General features: G+C 36.8%; 1 pseudogene; it reads left to right on the forward strand.

Annotated features, from left to right (window-relative positions):
- The first annotated feature begins 941 nt into the window (after positions 1 to 941).
- On the forward strand, positions 942 to 24,879 carry LOC104219346 (26S proteasome non-ATPase regulatory subunit 13 homolog B-like; annotated as a pseudogene).

The raw sequence follows: 24,879 nt of genomic DNA on the forward strand, positions 1-24,879 counted from the left end.
TGTTGCATTTCTGGGTTACTGCCAAACATTTTGGGCCTGAACTACTCACTGATGATATTTTTCTGAGGAATCGCTTTTCGCTAATTGTCTTTAAAAAGTAGTCATTGGAATTTGAAACTTTAGGATAATATTCTAAAGTTTAATTGTAAAATTTGAAACTCGAAAACAATCTATTTTACAATTATAGGAATTGAAGAGTGTCTATTTGTTTATTTTACCCCTTTTTTCTACATCAACTCTTAAACAGTTTGATTATTTTTCTTAAGTTTAGATTTACTTGTGTTTGGAACTTAATTTTTTTATGTAGTTTCATTTTGAATTTTATTGACAATCTTGAGCCATTCAAGGCACCAACGTGAAGGTAAATGATTTTTGTTACTATTTGTTAAACCAATAAAATTCGCGTAATGAGAATATTGTACGAGTCAGAGCATTTGAATTTTTAAGTTTGCGCAGAAATAGTTATTTTTTTAGCTAACAAAAATTATTTCATACGAATCAATTGACTTTGTATTGATTGTGGTTCAAAATTTACATGAACATCAAAAGAAGTAGGGATATTTAGCTAGCGTTTGGACATAAATTGAGTTGAAACTTGAAAAAATAATTTTTGAAGTAGTTTTGAAAAATAATTTTTGGAAGTTGAATTATGTTTGGACATGCATTTTATTTGAAAAAAATTTGAAGTTTTGTAAGTAGGAATTTGATTTTCACCCAAAATCTACCATAAACTAGATTTTGAAAACTTGAAAAATATTTTCAGAAATTTTTCAAAAACCGATCACTAATCTATGGACAAACAATATTTTTAAAAAAAAATTTGAAAAAAACTTGCCAAAATATATGGCCAAACTGGGGCTTAGTTATACTACTACAAAACATTTTAGTTTTTAGCCAGTTAAAAACATTCAGAAAATTTAAAACTATTTAGAATTCTAAGTTGCAATACTGTGATGACAAAAATTAAATTAAGACACTAGGAGAAAATTTATATGATTTAAGAAAAATTAAAAATACGAATATAGCTGCTTTGCTTCGGCTTTGAACACTGAATCAGCAATGGCGGCACTACAATACTTGGAATCGCGACGCAATGACCATCCAGAGCTTTCTGATTGGTACAACACGCTTGCAGATCTGTACCAGCGCAAGCTCTGGCATCAGCTGTCTCTCAAGCTCGAACAGTTCGTCGCTCTCGCCGTTTTTCTGGTACTTTTATCCATTTTCTCCCCCTATTTTTATTCTTGTTCTCTTGTCTTTAAGTCTTTTCTCTTTGTGGTTTAAGATTCCGATAAGTTAGGGTTTTACGTGATTGATGCTCTAGTTAGGCTCCTTGTTTCGTGGCTGAATTTTCGAAAGAGCTGAAAATAAGGGAATTTTGAGTTTGGGATTTGCAATTTTGGTTTTTGTGTTGAGAACTGAGGCTATAAGTATTCTAGGATTTCAAAGGTATTGAAAAGGCGACATCTTGGCAGATGCGAATCCATGACTTGAAGTTTAAGGGATCCTACAGCAACCTCAAGTTAATACTGAATTTCTAGTTTTTAAAAGGAATTTAAGGTGGCATCTTGGGGCTAAGATAAGTGAAGTGAATTGAAGAACAGAGGAGCTTAAGTTGGAGAAAGGGTGGAGGCATTATCAACTAAGTCTGTTATAAGTGGTCGTTCTCTTGCTACTCGAAGCTTGGCAGCGATAAAACACAGTTCTACCCCTAACTGGATTGCGCCTTTGAGGTTTTGAAAGGCATGAAAATTCGAATCTAGGTCTGAAAGAGCTGGATCATCACCCTTAGTTACGGCGAATAGTATGTTAGGCACCTGATATCCCAGGCTCTGAAGATTTGTAACTTTGATTGTATGCTTTTGGTATTGGCTTGTTGAACTCGAAAGATAAGGGCTTTTGAATTAGCTTTTTGTAAGTACCAATGAGAATTGCTTTGGAATTATGATTCCCATGGTGTACATCAATTTATGTGTAGCTGGAGTTTTTTTCCCGAGAATGGTTAATATGTGTAGTTGGAGATATGTGTCCGCATTTCTATGATACTGAAATTTCTAATCAACAATTGACTGTCATATACTTACTAGGAAAAAGCCTTAGTTGATTTTATTTATGTTTATATGTGGATGTGAGATCCAATTCCTTAAACCTCTTTGTGGATCATTAAACCTCTTTATATCTAAAATTTGCATATTGAGCAAGATGGAAATGATAAACCCCATTTGACAAGGAGGAGATCCACCTCCATTGCTAAGTGGGATATAATGATTTGATTTCCAGCCATGGCTGAGATTGGAAGTTCTTAGATAAGAAGTGAATTTGACTTGTGCTCCTGTTTACAGCACACATTTAGTGCTAGTAAAAGGGAAAAAGCTACCTTATCTTTTTCGTCTATACTTTTTTCTTGAGGTTGAGTATTGCCTAATACAAAGATATTAAAGATTATTGTCTGTTTGCGGAAATTTTTTTCATGGAAAAGGGTTAGCAAGAATTATCTTTTCTTATGGGTAGGGTTTAGTTAGAAATATCTGGTTCTTATTTGTGGTTAATTCTGTATTTGGATAGTTGATTAGTTCCGTATAGCATGGATAACCATAGTTAAGATACTCATATTTTGTTTCCATACATATTCACTGGATAGTTGCAGTCTTGCAGATAAGATACTAATATGTTGCCTATGCTTACTGGAATGCTACTGGATCTGCCATAAAGGACCCTCTTTTTGAAGTTTATTGACAAAAGATAATTATACAGTTCATCAGAGTTTAAATCATCTGAATTAGAATATCCAAACAATTTTATTTATGCAAATCTTATTAGTTTCACTTGTCCTTTGCGCACGAGTTATGGAAGTTTGGAGCTCTAAAATTATGTAGCATTGAGTTCTCCGAGTATAGGTCACACTCAGTGCTGTTGATGATTTTGAAGATTGCTTCATGGCAATACGTGTCCATAAGCATAATAAATGTGGTGTTATTATTCTGCTTCTCATTATCTAACTGCACCTTGTTAAATTTGCATATGCTTGATTCTCAGTCACCATAGTTACAGTAGTTGTCTTTACTGTTTTGTATACAGTTTGTAAGCACGTGATTTTTGCCCTATATGAGAAATACTCCCAGAAAATGCAAAATAAAATGATTTTCCTTGGTGTGCAATTTTGAGTATTTTTGTGATATTTTTGGATAATTATTTGTATTTGTCTGTGTTTGCTTATTTGTTAAATTAATAAAAAATATAAAAATATGTCGCATTTTGCATGTAGGATTTCATTCTACAATTGTTAGTAATTAAATTAGTTTTACAAAAATTAAATTAAAATTACAAAAATAGGCATCTTTTGCATTTTTAGCATTTAATGTCCAAATGAACAATTTTATGCTTAATTATTACTTAATTGTGCGTTAATTGTTATTGGGAGTTAATTTGCGATTTTATAACTTAATTTAGTTCTTAATAATAATTTAAGTATTTTTATAATTTAGTTTTAGAAAATAAAAGAAGAAAAGATAACAAAAATACAAATAAAAATCGGATTGGGCCACTTCTTCAATTTTCAACCCCAGGCCCAAACAATTGTTCACGACCCAGTCCACTTCACACGGGTCGACCCGGTCCGCCCCATTAACCCAATACCCAACCCCTTTCTTCATTTTTTGGTCTAAATACAAAAACAAAACAAAAATAACAAAACAAAAAAAACCCTAACACTAACATCCGCCTCCCTCCTCCATCTTCTTCTTCTCCAAAATGCCAAAAACCCCAAGCATCCATGGCAGCACTTCCGTCTCCTCCGGCTCACAACCACCACCATCATCAGCCACCCATCGACTCCTTCCGTCCATCCCGTCCAGCTTCTCCGTCGACCACTGCTCGTCGCAACACCCGAAACCCACCAGCCCGTCGAACACCACCCAAACACCGTCCAAACACCATCTACGGCCATAACCAGTCGACGACCAAACGACCCAAACCATCACCCTCGTCCCCAGTTTGCTGCGTCGACCACCTTCCTCCTCCTCGTCAACCAGCTGTTGCTTCATCTTCTCCAGCTCCTCCGTCTGCTGCAACCTCAGTTCCGCCATGGACTACTGCTGTCCGCCATCGTCCACCTCCAAACAAACCCAAACAGCAGCTCGTCCATGGCCGAGCCGCATCTGTTCCAGCTCGTCGTCCATGGATACATCGCTGCTGATGTTCATAGCTGTTTCTTCTGCTTTCAGCTTCATCGTCCAAATGAACCTCCGGTGTTGCGTCGTTTGCCTCGCCGATGCTGTTGCTGCCTTCATCTTCTTCGTACACGCAAGCACCAAACACACCCCCAGCTGCTTCTTCCCTCCACTTCATCGTCCAGTTTGCTACTGCGTCATCGACGTGTTCGTCGTCGTTTGTTCGAGCTTTGGTCAACGCTCGTCAAAACAGCCCCTGCGTAGTCAAGCTCGTCGTGTTTAGTCGTTGTTCGTCGTTTCGATCCGGTTAGTAGATTTTTTTTTAGTTTTATTTTGTCCGTATTTTGTTTTGATATTTCTCGAATCTAAAATCAACAAATGTTTGTTTTGTTTATCGTTTGAATTAATTTTTAGTTCGTTCATGTGTTTTGTTAAATTAATTTTCAGATTTCAAATGGAAGTTAATTAGTTGTTTTTCATGTTTATTTCATATTTGTATTGTTGTTTAAGTGAATATTTGTTAGTTTGATGTTTGTTAGATTCAAATTGAAATTTAATTAATTATTTCTTCAATTTGTTTCATGTTGTTATGAATTTTCCAGAAAATGTTAATGTTGTTTGAATTGTTAGAATCCGTCATGTTTGTTGTTTAAAAAACAGATTTAATTCATGTTCATCTTTGTTTGAAGTTCATGTTTAAATCCAGTGATTTAATGTGAGTTTATGTTTGTTTGTGATTTGTTGATTTAATTTGAATCATGCATATTGTTGTTGGTATTGTTGTATCTTTGTTCATCCATTGATGATCTAAATTAACCAGGATTGGTTCCCGATATGGTTGATTTATTTCCATTAATTTGGAGTTTGTGTTGTTCATCATGTTCATATGATTTGTTGTTGAAGATTGTTGAGAAATTGGTCATCTTGACTATATTTTGGTTGAGTTATGATTAATTGTTTGTTTAGAGCTGAGGGGTAATTTGGTAAATTGCAATCCGTTCAGGGGTAGATTTGTAATTGCAATAAGGTCGGAGGGGTAGTTTGGTAATTGAACATTATTTCAATTCTTTATGTTAAGCATGGGGGACAAAATATAATGGGTTGGTGTTTGATATAATTGTTTAACATAATAGGACAAAACATAATGTAGTGGGGAGGAATCTTGCACTTGTTTAATGTAGGCATGGGGGACATATTGTAATGGGTTGGTAATGTGGCATTTATTTAATGTAGGCATGGGGGACATATGGTAATGGGTTGGGAATGTGATATTTATTTAAAGAAGACATTTAATAGTGGGACACAACATGCCATTGGGGGAATAATTTGGGGTTGGGAATTGAAGACTTGTCTTGCTATAAATATAGAGTCATTTCTTGACATTGAGGAGAAGACTAGAGAGTTTTAAGAAGGATTTTTGGGGGAGAGAAAAAGAGTTGAATATTATTGAGAGGATTTTTAGAGAGAGTTGACAGATTCTTTTACACTTGAGAGTTGACATACTTTTATACTTGAGAGAGTTTGTGATAGTAAAAGAGAAAGACAATTTGAACTTTCACTCGAACAATTCTGTTTGCTTTTCTTCGAGTGTTATTCAAAAGTCAGAAACTACTGCATCTCGTATCTTTTCTCTCTTCTGCTTTGACTGCGATTGTACTTTTGCACTGCTGAGTTTTCAATCTGTTACTGGGTTATTCTACTGGTTGTTACTGGTTTTGCGGTGTTGCTGAACCTGCTGTTGCCGCGTTATTACTGTTGCTGACTCCTACTTCTTTTGTTCTTGTACTGCTGTTTCCAGGTACACATTTGTACACTCTTGGCTTGAAGCGAAAAAATGAAATATTAATCAGGCTCCTGTTCCTGTTGAATTCTTTTGTTTGGATCTGTGTTTGAATATTAATTTTCCTCTCTTTGTATAAAAATGTAGTCGATTAATTAATGAGTAATGAGGCTGCATATGTATGATTTCTTCATCTAATAATGCTAGTTTAAATTACTTGAAGAATAGTTAATCGGCTTTGATATTATTGTGTATCCCTCTCATGTTCCAGCATTAGTAAATAATAGAGTATAAAAATGAAAGCAGTTTTTCTTTGTACAAACTCGATCGCAATTTTCCAATCGCATTAGCCGTAAACTAATAACTAATAGGTTACGTTTTCAGCATGTAAATAATTAAGAGATTTTCTTTTATTTTTAGAGACAAACTTAATAGAAAATATAGTCACTATAGGTTTATCCTTTAAAATAAAAATGAGACGAGCCTCGCCAAATAAATCACAAACCGCCGGGGCCCTCAATAAAATACATAACCATTGACTAGACTTTGGATTTGGTCGTTTAATGAACCTTCACGGCCTCTTCCTAAAATAACAATACGCTAGTTGCTTTAGGCGTACCTTTAATAATTTAACCTTCTTAAACTCGGGTGCACATTGATGTGACCCGAATCCAAATCTCAACGGAGTCGAAATGTGTTAACAACTACGGGTGCATTGATTGTGACGTGGTTCGAGATGCATTTTCATGACGTTGCAATTCTATAAAAATAAATGATAATAATAAAAGCGGTTTTAAACTTAATAAAAGCACATAAGTCACAACATGTATTTAAATCCGATATTTAGTCATTATAACAATTTAAGCGACCGTGCTAGAACCACGGGATTCGAGGGTGCCTAACACCTTCCCTCGGGTCAACAGAATTCCTTACTTAGAATTTCTGGTTCGCAGACTTCATTTGGAAAAGTCGAAAATTTCCTCGATTTGGGATTCAAGATAAACCGGTGACTTGGGACACCAAAAGCCAAACCTTTCCCAAGTGGCGACTCTGAATTAAATAAATAATCTCATTTCGAATATTGTCACTTAAATTGGAAAAACTCCCCTCGCGCATTTATCCTTCGGGGCGGGCGCGCAAAAAGGAGGTATGATAGCTCTGGCGACTCCGCTGGGGATGTAAACCCAGAACCACTGGTTCAGGGTTCAAGAATTCGAGCTTAGAATAATTGTTATATTTTGCTTTATTATCTGATCTTTATTACATGTTTTTGCATAACGTGCTAAATGTTGTCTTTTACCTCTTTGATATTATCTGAACTGTATATAAACTGTGCCGAAACCCTTCTCTTCTTACCTCCGGGGAGAAGCTCGCTGGTCGAGACTCCCTATTCTGTTAGTGTCAATACCTGAAATAAGAAAAAGGTCGGACAAGTTACAAAGCCGGACGATCTCGCGGGTCCCCGGTACGTAGCCCCCTCCTCGACTCGAGTTGTCCGCTCGGGTACACAGTCTAGAACAAATACTCAGGTTACGAACCTAGAATAACTTGACTTCATGCCGGATCCCTAGTAGGAACGCTTATTTGCATCATGTTGCATTTGACTTAGGGGACTCAACACAGGGGTTGGGTCCGTCTAGAATTAGCAACCTGAAATGAAAAGACCATCTTGTTGCATCCTATTTGTTTCCGTGCATTTATTTGTCTCGGACATGCATGCTGCCTGACTTTGGAGTATTTGAAAAATATAAACAAAAAAAATAAAAAAAAACAACAGTGTATAAGGCTAATTTTCTACTTTGAAAAATAGCAATGGCCAATTACTGTCAAAACTCTGCCGAAATTTTGCGATAATAAAAGGGGAAAATGTTTTATTTACTAAGAAAAAGAAAAGCAAAAAGATAGAAAAATAGTCTTTTATTTTTTGGAAGTTGTTTGTTGAAAAATAAAAGGAAAGAATTTTGTTCTAAATTAATTCGGTTAATTTGACCGAACTACGCGGGTCTGATTCTCACCGGATGTGAGATACGTAGGCAAACCTCATCGGTTCCGGCCCCAATTTTTAAAAATAAAAAAAAAAGATATTTTTCTTTAGTTCTTTCTTTATAAATGTTTCTTTAGAAAATACAAAAAAAAATAAAAAAATATAGAAGTTTTCTTTAAACTCAAATAAAAAAAAATAAAAAATAAATAAATAGTCTCCTTCTTTCTGAAGTCTTTCATATGAAAAAATGAAATAAGAATTAAAAAACAGCAACAAAAATCCAAAAAAAAATACTCTTTGCTTTTTAGTCTCTTTTTTTTAAAATGTCCAAAAAGAAAATATTTGAAAAACTGAATTTCAAAATATTAGGATTTTTCTTTAGAAGTGCTTTTGTAAATAAATAAAACTCAGAATTCCACATCATTTTCTTAAAAGTCCCTCTTTCAAAATTTAAGAGGCAACATCATATACATTCTTTCTTCCGTAGAAAGGTAAAACAAACAAAAAAAAATCAACCAAACACATTTTCTTTTTGTTTAAAAAATAATAAAGAAAAAAAATTTCCAAAGTTCAAGTCAAAAGCAAATAATTTTTTAGAAGTACCTCTTTAAAAAAAATAATAAAACAAAAATCAAAACAATAAAAAATCTTCTTTCTTCTTTTAAAGCATTTCTTTCAAAAATTCAAAAAAAAAGGGTTAGTTTGCTTACTCTATTCACGAGCCCGAACTACGCGGGTTTGATTCTCACCGGATGTGAGATACGTAGGCAACCCTCATCGGGTTTAACCCCACCTTTTGCTAAAATAGCCAAAAATCAATAAATAAATAAAAACGTGTCAAATTTTAAATTTTGCCATAAATAAGTTGGGTGGTGTCCAACCTTCCCTTTTGCTAAAAATAGCCAAAAATATATGTCAAATTTTAAAAGAGTCATAAATAAGTCAGGTGATGCTGTTTTGTCATAAATAGCCGAATGTTCCCGAAAGGGACGCCGGAAGGCTGACTTTGCATAAACAGCCACCTTTGGGTCATTTTTTAAGGTTTGGTCCAGTTGACCCACACAGCCTTAAAATCTTCGTCACCGAGGCGTTGAAAGGCCGTGTTGGCAATATTGAGTTTTCTAATTTGAAAAAAAATGATAAAAAGAGTCATAAATAAGTCAGGTGATGATGTTTTGTCATAAATAGCCGAATGTTCCCGAAAGGGACACCGGAAGGCTGACTTTGCATAAACAGCCACTTTTGGGTCATTTTTTAAGGTTTGGTCCAGTTGACCCACACAGCCTTAAAATCTTCGTCACCGAGGCGTTGAAAGGCCGTGTTGGCAATATTGAGTTTTCTAATTTGAAAAACGATAAAAAGAGTCATAAATAAGTCAGGTGATGCTGTTTTGTCATAAATAGCCGAATGTTCCCGAAAGGGACGCCGGAAGGCTGACTTTGCATAAACAGCCACCTTTGGGTCATTTTTTAAGGTTTGGTCCAGTTGACCCACACAACCTTAAAATCTTCGTCACTGAGGCGTTGAAAGGTCGTGTTGGCAATATTGAGTTTTCTAATTTGAAAAAAAAAACGATAAAAAGAGTCATAAATAAGTCAGGTGATGCTGTTTTGTCATAAATAGCCGAATGTTCCCGAAAGGGACGCCGGAAGGCTGACTTTGCATAAACAGCCACCTTTGGGTCTTGTTTAGTATTTTTTATCCAGTTGACCCACACAGCCTTAAAAACCTTCGCCCCGAGGCGCTGAAGGGCCGTGTTTGCAACACCAGGTTTTTATTGTAATTTGAAAAGAAAAAAAACCAAAAAAAACAAAAAACAAAGAGTCAGCGGTCGAGTGAATACCGTTTGAATTTTGTCATAATAAGCCGAGCCAGCTTCGGTCGCGTCTTAAACCGTTCTTGCCGAAGTAGCCTTAGAGTATCTTTCAGTTGTCGAAAGGTTATTTTCGTAAAAGAACGGACAAGTTTGTAAAATGATCCTCCCCGGCCTCAAAATTCATGTGAAATTTGGAAGGGGCCACGTTTGCAAAAAATAACCGTTCGGTTGCATTTTGTGAGTGTTGAAACCCAATTTTTATTATGAAAAAAAAATGTTTCATTACTTTTACCTTTCATTTGGCCCGAACTACGCAAGATCTGATTCATGCGGGATCATGATACGTAGGCAATCTCCATCGGATTCGATCATAGCTATAAAATAAATTGAGAAAAAAAACAAACTGAAAGAAAAGGAAAAAGAAAATCGAGTGAAAAAGAGAATAGAAAAAAAAAGAAAAAAGAAAAAAAAGAAAAAAAGAGAGTGCAAAAAAATAAAAGAGCGGCACAAACAAGATCAAGAGTGACTAAAGAGAGGCAAGAATAAAAGAAAAGAGGTACATAGTGAAGAGGGCTAGTTTAGGGTCGGGATGAAACATGCAACCCGTTCAAACACATGGTAAAAGCGTTTAACTGTTTAGGTGCATTGCATCCCATCTTGCGATTTCCTATATGTTAAATGCTTCAAAACTAACAAGGTTGTGTGTGTGAGTAAATTAGCCAGGTTCTGTTCAGGTGATTGGTTTTGTTGGTATGCAGTGATGAGCAGCCTCGCACGCGCCACAACATTATACACAAAACTGAGCTCCACCTCCCAGAAACGCCCATCCTTACCAAGCTCCATATAGTCCCCCAATCAAATGTTCATCAGTACAATCCTCACCCAAGAGAGTCTTTCAAAAGGAATCAGTTCACCTCTATTGGTGAATCATACTCAGGCTTGTTCCAAAAGCTAGTCAGGCGAAGTCTGCTGCAGCCAGTGGCCCCAAATCGGCCAAACACCGAGTCACCCCTCCCCGCATCGAGCTAATACTAGATGTGAATGCCACTCTGGAGCAGTGGGGCACGATACAAAGGACTGTTGGTCATTAGACCCTCAAAATAGCAGTTGAGGACTTGATTGAAGCTGAAAGAGTCGTTCACCTGGACGAAAAGGTTCCTAATATGATGAACATTCCCCTGCCTACTCTCACAAATGGGCCAATAGATGGAATGATATGTGAAGCTGAGGAATTTGATCCGGCACTGAAGGCTATTGCAGCCATTGCCGAGACAGAAGAAAAGCCAAAAAACGATTGTCAAGCTTGAAAGTTCCCCATCAGACGGGAGTCTCGGTAGCCAGTCTTGCTATCCTTTCTGCATCTGGATTGTCTCAGGGTGTGATCCAGATGTTTTACTTTATTGTCTTACTTTCCAATGTAAACCCTTCTATCTTCAAAAATAAAATAAAATAAAATAAAATCAAATGAAATTGATATTTCATTTTCCCGGAATGTCTCTTTTCTTAAATCTTGTCAATTTTCTCATTCTCTTTTAGTTCTGTTAAATGCAGATTTCAATAATATGACATGCTTGCGGACTTCATGCCCGGATCTTAAAACTCTGTCAGACCTCGAAATAATGAATCAAGAATTGGGTCGCAATGAAGAATAGCTTAAGGAAACAAGACAAAGAGTTGGAACAACTGAAGGAAAATTGATTCCCGAAATTGGAAAGGTCCATACATTACAACAAGAGTACTGCCAAAAAGAGTGCGTTGTACTTGGGACACATCGAAGGAAATGTCCTTGAAATAACTGTCAATGCAAATGCAGTCAAAAGGTACTATGTTGGATCCTTTATATAATAAAATCTTTTCCGGTTGAGATGACGAAGGCTTTCATTCTCGCTACCCAAACGCTATCAACCCTTTGCAAACCCATTTGAGCTGGTTACTCTTCTTTGATTACCCTCTTTGGAACCTGAAAATATTATTGAAAATAAAATGAAAAAAATTGAAATGAAAAAGAAAAAAAAGAAGAAGAAAGAATTGGAAAAATAAGAAAATATATATACAAAAAAAGGGAGACAATGAAAATGAAAAAGGAAGGGAAGTGAAAAACAAAGCAAATCAGAAAAAAAAAACAAAAAACAAAAAAAAACAAAAGTGCCTAAACTACGTTTGACTTGATTCCGAAAGGATACGTAGGTAACCTCTCCTTGGGGTTCAGTCACACCAAAACAAAAATCCAAGAAGTCCCACAAAAGTGAAACTGGGGCAGAAGTTATAACGATTCAGCAATAATCCCGCCCAAAAGGTTCCAAAGTTGTAGTTCAATCCAAATTCTTTTCACCCCAAACCTTGTTCAAGTCCTTCTAATCAATCGGCAAAGCGGTTCAAAATGGGAGGATGGATTTATTTGGGTCTGATACAACAAAATGAGAAGAATAAAATGAGAGAGCCTTATTGGTGAAAACCCACACGGGCACCGTAAGGCGACGCTAAGCAGAGAAAATCAAAATGAGAAGTCTTGTTTAGTGAACACCCACCCGGGCACTATAAGGAGCTGGTAAGAAACGAAATGAAAATGCCAGCTCATGAAAACCCACAAAGGGCGCCCATGACCGAAAATAAGATCCTCACAACCACCGTCATCAACAGAGTCCTAGCAAGGTTACTCGGTATTTAAGGAAAAGTTGTGATAATTTTTTGGGAGTCAGACGGTTTACACAGATCAGGCATCCAGTCCAAAAGGCATGTCATGTTCATTGAAGTCCGCATGTACTCCGGATAAGTCCTTCTCTCCTTTCCCCGAAAGGGACACTTCTAGTTTTAAACTCATTCTCCATTCAATTATTTGTTTCTCTTTGAATCCCTTTTGGTCTAACACTGTTCCAAAACCAAGACAAAGAAAGGATGGCAAGACTGATTTACAGGGCTTTCGTTGGATACACGCTAATGTGCAAAGGGCACCCAGCCTCAGCAGGGGGCATCAAGACGACCTCGACTGGTCATGGCAGCCTATAAAGGCAATTGAAGTTGAAAGGTTTGGGTTTCACATGGTTAATCGCCTCCACGAAGGAAAAAAAAAAATCCCCACAAAGCCTCCCCTTGTAAAAATTCCCCAGCAAGCTTGCCCCAACAAATCCCCAGCAAGTCCGTTCTGTACAAATCCCCACAGAGTCTCCCCTTGTACAATCCCCCACAGAGTCTCCCCAATAAAATATATATATATATATATATATATATATATATATATATATATATATATATATATATATATATATATATATATATATATATATAAATCCCCGTTGGAATTTCCCCAGCACATCCCCAGCGAGTCCCTTTGTAAAAATTCCCCAACAAGCTTACCCCAACAAATCCTAGAAAGCCCGCTTTGAAACAAATCCCCAGCATGCCCCGTTGTACAAAAATCCACACAAAGAATCCACTTTGTAAATATTCCCCCCACAGAGCTTCCTTTTGTACAAATCCCCACAGAGTATCCCCAATAAAATCCCCGTTGAGAATCTCCAAGCAAAATGGGACACAAAAAAAAAAAGAGCCTTACGAGGCAAATCATCACAGAATCTGGAAATACAAAGCCTGAGAAGTCAAAAGAATTTCGTCATTTGAATCAAATCAATGGCAAGATTTCGCAACAGGAATGAGGATGCAACAAAGCAACTGGGAACGATCAAGGTCACCGAACCGACCGTCATTTCCAAACTAACAATTGTTCTTTGTCTGAAAAGTTGAAACAGGTATAATCCAAGATAACCGTGCAAGAAGCAGGTGTCGCCCGAAGAAGGAGGTACATGGTTACAAGAAATATCTTGGCAATAAGGAACTCACTCGAAAGGTAAGTTTCCACGAGACTCCCTTTCATCTTCTACTAAAACAAGAAAATCCAAAAAAAAAGGGTAGCTAGCATTCTCGAACTTTACCCCCAACCAGTCAGCATTAGGGTTTTAAACCCTAAACTGAACTTTTTTTAGCCAGCATTAAGGTTTTAAACCCTAAACTGAGCTTTCCCGTACAGTCACCATTAGGGTTTTAAACCCTAAATTGAACTTTTCCAATCAGTCAGCATTAGGGTTTTAAACCCTAAACTGAACTTTTTCCTTTAATCAACATTAGGGTTTTAAACCCTAAACTGAACTTTTCCTTTTAGTCAGCATTAGGGTTTTAAACCCTAAACTGAACTTTTTCCATTCAGCCAGCATTAGGGTTTTAAACCCTAAACTGAGCTTTTCCATGCAGTCAGCATTAGGGTTTTAAACCCTAAACTGAACTTTTTCCTTTAATCAGCATTAGGGTTTTAAACCCTAAACTGAACTTTTTCCATTCAACCAGCATTAGGGTTTTAAACCCTAAACTGAACTTTTTCCATTCAGCCAGCATTAGGGTTTTAAACCCTAAACTGAATTTTTCCTTTCAGTCAGCATTAGGGTTTTAAACCCTGAACTGAACTTTTTCCTTTGATCAGCATCAGGGTTTTAAACCCTGAACTGAACTTTTCCATTTAGTCAGCATTAGGGTTTTAAACCCTAAACTGAACTCTTTCCATTCAGCCAGCATTAGGGTTTTAAACCCTAAACTGAGCTTTTTCCATGCATGTCAGCATTAGGGTTTTAAACCCTAAACTGAACTCTTTCCTTTAGTCAGCATTAGGGTTTTAAACCCTGAACTGAACTTTTTCCTTTAATCAGCATTAGGGTTTTAAACCCTAAACTGAACTCTTTTCCATTCAGCCAGCATTAGGGTTTTAAACCCTAAACTGAGCTTTTCCATGCAATCAGCATTAGGAACCCTAAACTGAACTTTTTTCCATTCAGCCAGCATTAGGGTTTTAAACCCTAAACTGAGCTTTTCCATGCAATCAGCATTAGGGTTTTAAACCCTAAACTGAATTTTTCCTTCAGTCAGCATTAGAGTTTTAAACCCTAAACTGAACTTTTTTCCATTCAGCCAGCATTAGGGTTTTAAACCCTAAACTGAGCTTTTCCATGCAATCATCATTAGGGTTTTAAACCCTAAACTGAATTTTTCCTTTAGTCAGCATTAGGGTTTTAAACCCTAAACTGAACTTTTTTCCATTCAGCCAGCATTAGGGTTTTCAAGCCTAAACTGAGCTTTTTCATGCAATCAGCATTAGGGTTTTAAACCCTAAACTGAATTTTTCCTTTAGTCAGCATTAGGGTTTTAAACCCTAAACTGAACTTTTTTCCATTCAGCCAACATTAGGGTTTTAAACCCTAAACTAAGCTTTTCCATGCAATCAGCATTAGGGTTTTAAACCCTAAACTGAATTTTTTCCTTTAGTCAGCATTAGGGTTTTAAACCCTAAACTGAACTTTTTTCCATTCAGCCAGCATTAGGGTTTTAAACCCTAAACTGAATTTTTCCTTTAGTCAGCATTAGGGTTTTAAACCCTAAACTGAACTTTTTCCATTCAGCCAGCATTAGGGTTTTAAACCCCAAACTGAGCTTTTCCATGCAATCAGCATTAGGGTTTTAAACCCTAAACTGAATTTTTCCTTTAGTCAGCATTAGGGTTTTAAACCCTAAACTGAACTTTTTCCATTCAGCCAGCATTAGGGTTTTAAACCCTAAACTGAGTTTTTCCATGCAATCAACATTAGGGTTTTAAACCCTAAACTGAATTTTTCCTTTAGTCAGCATTAGGGTTTTAAACCCTAAACTGAATTTTTCCTTTAGTCAGCATTAGGGTTTTAAACCCTAAACTGAACTTTTTTCCATTCAGCCAGCATTAGGGTTTTAAACCCTAAACTGAGCTTTTCCATGCAATCAGCATTATGGTTTTAAACCCTAAACTGAATTTTTCCTTTAGTCAGCATTAGGGTTTTAAACCCTAAACTGAACTTTTTCCATTCAGCCAACATTAGGGTTTTAAACCCTAAACTGAGCTTTTCCATGCAGTCAGCATTAGGGTTTTAAACCCTAAACTGAATATTTTCTTCAATCAGCATTAGGGTTTTAAACCCTAAACTGAACTTTTTTCCATTCAGCCAGCATTAGGGTTTTAAATCCTAAACTGAGCTTTTCCATGCAGTCAGCATTAGGGTTTTAAACCCTAAACTGAATTTTTCCTTTAGTCAGCATTAGGGTTTTAAACCCTAAACTGAACTTTTTCCATTCAGCCAGCATTAGGGTTTTAAACTCTAAACTGAGCTTTTCCATGCAATCAGCATTAGGGTTTTAAACCCTAAACTGAATTTTCCTTTTAGTCAGCATTAGGGTTTTAAACCCTAAACTGAACTTTTTCCTTTCAGCCAGCATTAGGGTTTTAAACCCTAAACTGAGCTTTTCCATGCAGTCAGCATTAGGGTTTTAAACCCTAAACTGAATTTTTCCTTTAGTCAGCATTAGGGTTTTAAACCCTAAACTGAACTTTTTCCATTCAGCCAACATTAGGGTTTTAAACCCTAAACTGAGCTTTTTCCTTAGTCAGCATTAGGGTTTTAAACCCTAAGCTGAATTTTTCCTTTAGTCAGCATTAGGGTTTTAAACCCTAAACTGAACTTTTTCCATTCAGCCAGCATTAGGGTTTTAAACCCTAAACTGAGCTTTTCCATGCAGTCAGCAATAGGGTTTTAAACTCTAAACTGAATTTTTCCTTTAATCAGCATTAGGGTTTTAAACCCTAAACTGAACTCTTTCCCATTCAGTCAGCATTAGGGTTTTAAACCCTAAACTGAACTTTTCCTTTAATCAGCATTAGGGTTTTAAACCCTAAACTGAACTTTTCCTTTAGTCAGCATTAGGGCCCCAACCCTAAACTGAACTTTTCCCCAGTTGGTCAGTATTAGAGTTTCAACTCTAAAACTGAACTTCTCCCCAGCTAGTCGGTATTAGGGCTCCAACCCTGAACTAAGCATGCATATCCTCTTTCATCAATTTTATGAACTTCCTGGCGAATAATTCACGAAATTTTCCTAGTGAAACTGGGGCAGAAAATTTCGTTCATTTATTTTTCCCGCAGGTCTAACCTCGAGCCACACAGATCGAAACGACCCACAAGATGAGTCCCAACTCAGAATCTAAGAAGAAAAAGAAAAAAGATGTCCCGAGACACCGGAGAAAATGGAAGGTGGATCGTTCCAAGATTTGATCAAGGTCCCGAGTTCTACCAACCCCGTCCTATTCAGTATCGCAGAAATAAATAGGCGCCTACAACTTGCAAGCATCAAGATTCAGATCGGAGTCTACAAGCAGAATCAGCTAAGACCCAAGATCAAGTCGCAAAAGAATCATAGATAGGAATCTTGTAACTAGCAGTTGACATGCATATAAGTGTTTAGTTCAGTTTCAATTTTTCTTTGGTTGTAATAAGGCGGTCAGTAAAGCAGCGGTGACAACAGCAACAGCAGTAACAACAAGCATTGCAATCCCATGGTAGTCCCAGCTACCAAAACTTCCCGAACTACATTAACCTGATTCCCCTTTAGCCAGGGATATGTAGGAAACTTTTGAAGCAGAGGTTCGGTTAAATCTTTTTCAAAAAAATGCTTCACACGGAGTACTCGGATAGGCAAAAATCGCTCACTTTATCTTTGCGCGAAAACCCTTCGTGTCTTCGGGCAAAGAGGGGCAGCTGTAAGCACGTGATTTTTGCCCTATATGAGAAATACTCCCAGAAAATGCAAAATAAAATGATTTTCCTTGGTGTGCAATTTTGAGTATTTTTGTGATATTTTTGGATAATTATTTGTATTTGTCTGTGTTTGCTTATTTGTTAAATTAATAAAAAATATAAAAATATGTCGCATTTTGCATGTAGGATTTCATTCTACAATTGTTAGTAATTAAATTAGTTTTACAAAAATTATTAAAATTACAAAAATAGGCATCTTTTGCATTTTTAGCATTTAATGTCCAAATGAACAATTTTATGCTTAATTATTACTTAATTGTGCGTTAATTGTTATTGGGAGTTAATTTGCGATTTTATAACTTAATTTAGTTCTTAATAATAATTTAAGTATTTTTATAATTTAGTTTTAGAAAATAAAAGAAGAAAAGATAACAAAAATACAAATAAAAATCGGATTGGGCCACTTCTTCAATTTTCAACCCCAGGCCCAAACAATTGTTCACGACCCAGTCCACTTCACACGGGTCGACCCGGTCCGCCCCATTAACCCAATACCCAACCCCTTTCTTCATTTTTTGGTCTAAACACAAAAACAAAACAAAAATAACAAAACAAAAAAAACCCTAACACTAACATCCGCCTCCCTCCTCCATCTTCTTCTTCTCCAAAATGCCAAAAACCCCAAGCATCCATGGCAGCACTTCCGTCTCCTCCGGCTTACAACCACCACCATCATCAGCCACCCATCGACTCCCTCCGTCCATCCCGTCCAGCTTCTCCGTCGACCACTGCTCGTCGCAACACCCGAAACCCACCAGCCCGTCGAACACCACCCAAACACCGTCCAAACACCATCTACGGCTATAACCAGTCGACGACCAAACGACCCAAACCATCACCCTCGTCCCCAGTTTGCTGCGTCGACCACCTTCCTCCTCCTCGTCAACCAGCTGTTGCTTCATCTTCTCCAGCTCCTCCGTCTGCTGCAACCTCAGTTCCGCCATGGACTACTGCTGTCCGCCATCGTCCACCTCCAAACAAACCCAAACAGCAGCTCGTCCATGGCCGAGCCGCATCTGTTCCAGCTCGTCGTCCATGGATACATCACTGCTGATGTTCATAGCTGCTTCTTCTGCTTTCAGCTTCGTCGTCCAAATGAACCTCCGGTGTTGCGTCGTTTGCCTCGCCGATGCTGTTGCTGCCTTCATCTTCTTCGTACACGCAAGCACCAAACACACCCCCAGCTGCTTCTTCCCTCCACTTCATCGTCCAGTTTGCTACTGCGTCATCGACGTGTTCGTCGTCGTTTGTTCGAGCTTTGGTCAACGCTCGTCAAAACAGCCCCTGCGTAGTCAAGCTCGTCGTGTTTAGTCGTTGTTCGTCGTTTCGATCCGGTTAGTAGTTTTTTTTTTTAGTTTTATTTTGTCCGTATTTTGTTTTGATATTTCTCGAATCTAAAATCAACAAATGTTTGTTTTGTTTATCGTTTGAATTAATTTTTAGTTCGTTCATGTGTTTTGTTAAATTAATTTTCAGATTTCAAATGGAAGTTAATTAGTTGTTTTTCATGTTTATTTCATGTTTGTATTGTTGTTTAAGTGAATATTTGTTAGTTTGATGTTTGTTAGATTCAAATTGAAATTTAATTAATTATTTCTTCAATTTGTTTCATGTTGTTATGAATTTTCCAGAAAATGTTAATGTTGTTTGAATCGCTAGAATCCGTCATGTTTGTTGTTTAAAAAACATATTTAATTCATGTTCATCTTTGTTTGAAGTTCATGTTTAAATCCAGTGATTTAATGTGAGTTTATGTTTGTTTGTGATTTGTTGATTTAATTTGAATCATGCATATTGTTGTTGGTATTGTTGTATCTTTGTTCATCCATTGATGATCTAAATTAACCAGGATTGGTTCCCGATATGGTTGATTTATTTCCATTAATTTGGAGTTTGTGTTGTTCATCATGTTCATATGATTTGTTGTTGAAGATTGTTGAGAAATTGGTCATCTTGACTATATTTTGGTTGAGTTATGATTAATTGTTTGTTTAGAGCTGAGGGGTAGTTTTGGTAAATTGCAAATTAATTGATTAATTCATGTTATGATTCTTGATTAATTGATTTAATGTAGGCATGGGGGACATATGGTAATGGGTTGAGAATGTGATATTTATTTAAAGAAGACATTTAATAGTGGGACACAACATGCCATTGGGGGAATAATTTGGGGTTGGGAATTGAAGACTTGTCTTGCTATATATAGAGTCATTCTTGACATTAAAAGCAGAAGACTAGAGAGTTTTAAGAAGGATTTTTGGGGGAGAGAAAAAGAGTTGAATATTATTGAGAGGATTTTTAGAGAGAGTTGACAGATTCTTTTACACTTGAGAGTTGACATACTTTTATACTTGAGAGAGTTTGTGATAGTAAAAGAGAAAGACAATTTGAACTTTCACTCGAACAATTCTGTTTGCTTTTCTTCGAGTGTTATTCAAAAGTCAGAAACTACTGCATCTCGTATCTTTTCTCTCTTCTGCTTTGACTGCGATTGTACTTTTGCACTGCTGAGTTTTCAATCTGTTACTGGGTTATTCTACTGGTTGTTACTGGTTTTGCGGTGTTGCTGAACCTGTTGTTGTCGCGTTGTTACTGTTGCTGACTCCTACTTCTTTTGTTCTATATTGCTGTTTCCAGGTACACATTTGTACACTCTTGGCTTGAAGCGAAAAAATGAAATATTAATCAGGCTCCTGTTCCTGTTGAATTCTTTTGTTTGGATCTGTGTTTGAATATTAATTTTCCTCTCTTTGTATAAAAATGTAGTCGATTAATTAATGAGTAATGAGGCTGCATATGTATGATTTCTTCATCTAATAATGCTAGTTTAAATTACTTGAAGAATAGTTAATCGGCTTTGATATTATTGTGTATCCCTCTCATGTTCCAGCATTAGTAAATAATAGAGTATAAAAATGAAAGCAGTTTTTCTTTGTACAAACTCGATCGCAATTTTCCAATCGCATTAGCCGTAAACTAATAACTAATAGGTTACGTTTTCAGCATGTAAATAATTAAGAGATTTTCTTTTATTTTTAGAGACAAACTTAATAGAAAATATAGTCACTATAGGTTTATCCTTTAAAATAAAAATGAGACGAGCCTCGCCAAATAAATCACAAACCGCCGGGGCCCTCAATAAAATACATAACCATTGACTAGACTTTGGATTTGGTCGTTTAATGAACCTTCACGGCCTCTTCCTAAAATAACAATACGCTAGTTGCTTTAGGCGTACCTTTAATAATTTAACCTTCTTAAACTCGGGTGCACATTGATGTGACCCGAATCCAAATCTCAACGGAGTCGAAATGTGTTAACAACTACGGGTGCATTGATTGTGACGTGGTTCGAGATGCATTTTCATGACGTTGCAATTCTATAAAAATAAATGATAATAATAAAAGCGGTTTTAAACTTAATAAAAGCACATAAGTCACAACATGTATTTAAATCCGATATTTAGCCATTATAACAATTTAAGCGACCGTGCTAGAACCACGGGATTCGAGGGTGCCTAACACCTTCCCTCGGGTCAACAGAATTCCTTACTTAGAATTTCTGGTTCGCAGACTTCATTTGGAAAAGTCGAAAATTTCCTCGATTTGGGATTCAAGATAAACCGGTGACTTGGGACACCAAAAGCCAAACCTTTCCCAAGTGGCGACTCTGAATTAATTAAATAATCTCATTTCGAATATTGTCACTTAAATTGGAAAAACTCCCCTCGCGCATTTATCCTTCGGGGCGGGCGCGCAAAAAGGAGGTGTGACACAGTTTTGATGCCCTTCTTTTTGTTTCCTTACTTTATTCTTAGGCTGGTGACACGCTGATACAGCTGTATCACAATTTCATAACTGATTTTGAGACAAAGATCAATCTTCTGAAGCTTGCACATTTTGCTGTAACTGTTTCTCGGCAATACCCAGAGAAAGAAGCTGCAATAGGTTACCTGGAAGGAGTTGTTGAGAAACTTCTAAATACTAAAGAGATGCGTATATAAGAGCCGATACTGTATATTAAGTTGCAGATAGCCCTATTTAAGCTGGAACAAGGGGATCAAAAAGAGTGCAACAAGCTTTTAGAACAGGGGAAGACTACACTTGACTGCATGACTGATATAGACCCCTCTGTTTATGCCAGCTTATATTGGGTTTCATCTCAGTATCATAAAGCTCGGCAAGAGTTTGCAGAGTTTTATAAAAGTGCTCTCCTCTATCTTGCATACACTTCAGTGGACTCTCTTTCGGAGTCATTCAAGCTGGTATGTTGCCATTTCATGTCTTAGTACTCTTTGTATCACATCCATGAAGTCCAAACATTGAATAAGTCTAAATTGTGTTGTACTATTGGCATCATGGAGAAGGTTGATAAGAGATGTTGCTAGTAAATGCACCAAAGGGTCTCAATGAAGTGGGTAGAGAACCATGAGGTCTCAAGTTCAAATCCCAGCGGAGAAAACAAAAAACATTAGGTGATTTCTTTTCATTTGCCTAAGCTTTTGCGGGGAGAGTTACCCGGGACCTGTGCCGGTGGGAGGTGGCAGGTACCCGAGGAATAATCGATATGTGCGCAAGCTGGCTCAGACACCACCGTCATAAAAGAAAATGTTGGTAGTAAATGTCCATGATATAAAACCTACTTGTTACAGTGCTCATTTAATATCTTTATGCTCCTTGCATCTTATACTACTTGGTATCCAAGAGAATTGAATCTTTGGCATAACCTCTATATAAGCTGTTGAGCATCTGGAAAACCATACCAGGCAGCATTTGGTGGGTCATCTCGAAAGAAAGGAATCTTAGATGTTTTGAAGGCAAAACACGAGCAAGCTGAAATTCAATGTCTTATCTCTCTTAGCTTTTCAATGCAACACGCAAAATGTATATGATGCAGATAGTTTCTTAGATTTTCTCAGTTATCTCTCAGATCAGAGCAGGTAGGAACCGAGTTTTTGGAAGGTTCTGCGATACGGAATAACTACTGCACAATCTTTTTGCTGCTATTGTTTTATAACATGCGTGCTTATCGAAAAAATTAAGTAGTTGCGCATTTTACAAAAATTTGTGTGCATTTTGTTGTGATAAATTATTTACAACAACAACTACCCAGTAAAATCCCACAAAGTGGAGATTATTTAACGTAGGAGAAATTAGTTTGAAATTTGAATAGAGCAAAATGGATTCGGGGGATTTATTTAACTGACCCCAACTAGTTTGTATTTGAGGCATAGTTGATTGAAAAATCGAATGTGCACATATTGATGTGTGCCACAGAGATTACATACCCATTGTTGGACAAAGCTAATGGTCCTATACACTGAATTGGATCACATATTTCTTATTATAGGGGAAACACTTCATAGTTTGAGGGAAATTGTTGAAGGTCCTTGTTTTGAATTTATGATAAGTAATTGCGATGGATCTTAAGTTTCTAAAATATTGTCAGTCATTCCCATAGTGCTTTACTTGAATCTTTTCTATAATTTGACTCTAATATTTGCAACACACTTTAATCTGTCACTTGGGCAGTTGCTAAGAATTAAAATGCTGAGGAAGAACATAGAGTGTTGTTTAGGGCTTTTTAGGCCTTCTTTGTGCAAAGCTTTTGGTAGAATGTTGGTTGTATATGTGACTGGAAACTCTTTCTGTTACTTAAGTTATAGAAAATGCATCTGAAAATTGTTTAGTGTCCATATATTTGATTTTCTATTCTACATAATTGTTTCTTCTATCTTGTTTAGGATTTGGCATTTGATTTGTCTTTATCAGCATTACTGGGAGACAACGTATACAACTTTGGAGAACTACTTGCTCACCCAATTGTAAGTTCTTCTATTTTGTTTTATAGGGATAAATCAAAATCTTCTTTTGATAAGGTAGGGATAAATCAAAATCTACTGTTCAATCTCACAGTAGCTGGTGTCATACATAGAAGTTTTACATAAATTCCATGAAACACATCCAACTATTTAAAATGATTTTCTCCTGATTTTGTTACAGATAAAGAGTTTGATAGGGTCTAAGGTTGAATGGCTATATTATATCCTTGAAGCATTCAACACTGGTGATTTAGTTCGGTATCAAGAATTGTGCCGCATCCATCAAGCTGCTTTAAGTGCTCAACCAGCACTAGTGCAGAATGAGAAAAAGCTTCTGGAGAAGATCAACATTCTCTGCTTGATGGAGATCATCTTCAGGTATTATGGTAATTTTGCAGAGGGTGATACTTCCATTGTTTATTTCTGTTGAACTGAACTTCTGGAGAATGCATTTGCATGCAGTCACCCGGCAGAGGATAGAACTATTCCATTGAGTGCCATTGCAGAGCGCACTAAGCTTAGCGTGGAAGATGTAGAGTATCTCCTAATGAAGAGCCTCTCTGTAAGTGAATTCTTGTTTGTTTAATTAAAGATCTAACCTCTCCTCTGTATGCTAACCAACTTCCATGCACCAAGCCATGCATAAGAAAGAAATTCTCATCTTTGTGAGGTTATTGAATCGTGCTGGCATGTCCTATAGAAACATAGTGTTTTCTTTCACATTCTTTTATAATCTAAGTGAGCTGCAAGAGAACCTTTTTAATGAAGGAACTATAACAGCTATAATCGCCTTAATAGCTTCGCTTATCAAGTCATCAGAAGTACGTTAGCTCCTTTTGCGTTGAGAAGGATAACCTCTCAATTTTCATGTTTCGAGTAAATGATCACGTTACTGTTTTAACTCTTAAGCTGTGTTGCAACAGTCAAACTTTCTATTGTTCAGTTTATATATCCAAATAGTCACGTGGCAGTGATTCTCATTTATTACATTATGCCGTGACCATAAGCTCCTCCACAGGGCAGCAGTATGAAGGTTGTAACCAAGTGGTGCTTTTGCATGATGATCACATTTACCATATTATGATGTGTTTGTGTTTGTATTTTGAAGGGCATAGGGGTGATGGCCCTACCACTTACTCAGAAAGGAAAGAAGAAGCTTTTATACGTTTTCTTGTGCATTTTAGTTCCTGCCTTCTCATTCTGTCTCCCTCTATTTTATCTTTGCATAACTGAATTACAATTTCTCTCTTGTACAGACATTCTTCTGGATGCGTACTTTTTCTGATATTTTGCGAATTTCCTTTTTCTTCTTCTTTTTATATTGATGGTTACATGTCGGCCTTGAGGTTTATGAACAACTTTTTAAATTTGACGTTTTGTTACTGTAGGTGCATCTGATCGAGGGAATAATCGATCAAGTGGAAGAGACTGTTCACGTGTCTTGGGTTCAACCAAGAGTTTTGGGTATTCCTCAGATCAAGTCATTGAGGGATCGGCTGGACAATTGGGTGGATAAAGTACACACGGCTTTGTTATCTGTGGAAGCTGAGACTCCTGATTTAGTTGCATCGTAATCTTTAGTTACCCAATATGCATTTTCAAGTTTCTTAACACCCCATCTCTTCTTCCTTTTTGTCTTGCTATCCCTA

This window comes from Nicotiana sylvestris, chromosome 1 (assembly GCF_000393655.2).
Source record: "Nicotiana sylvestris chromosome 1, ASM39365v2, whole genome shotgun sequence".
NCBI lineage: Eukaryota > Viridiplantae > Streptophyta > Magnoliopsida > Solanales > Solanaceae > Nicotiana > Nicotiana sylvestris.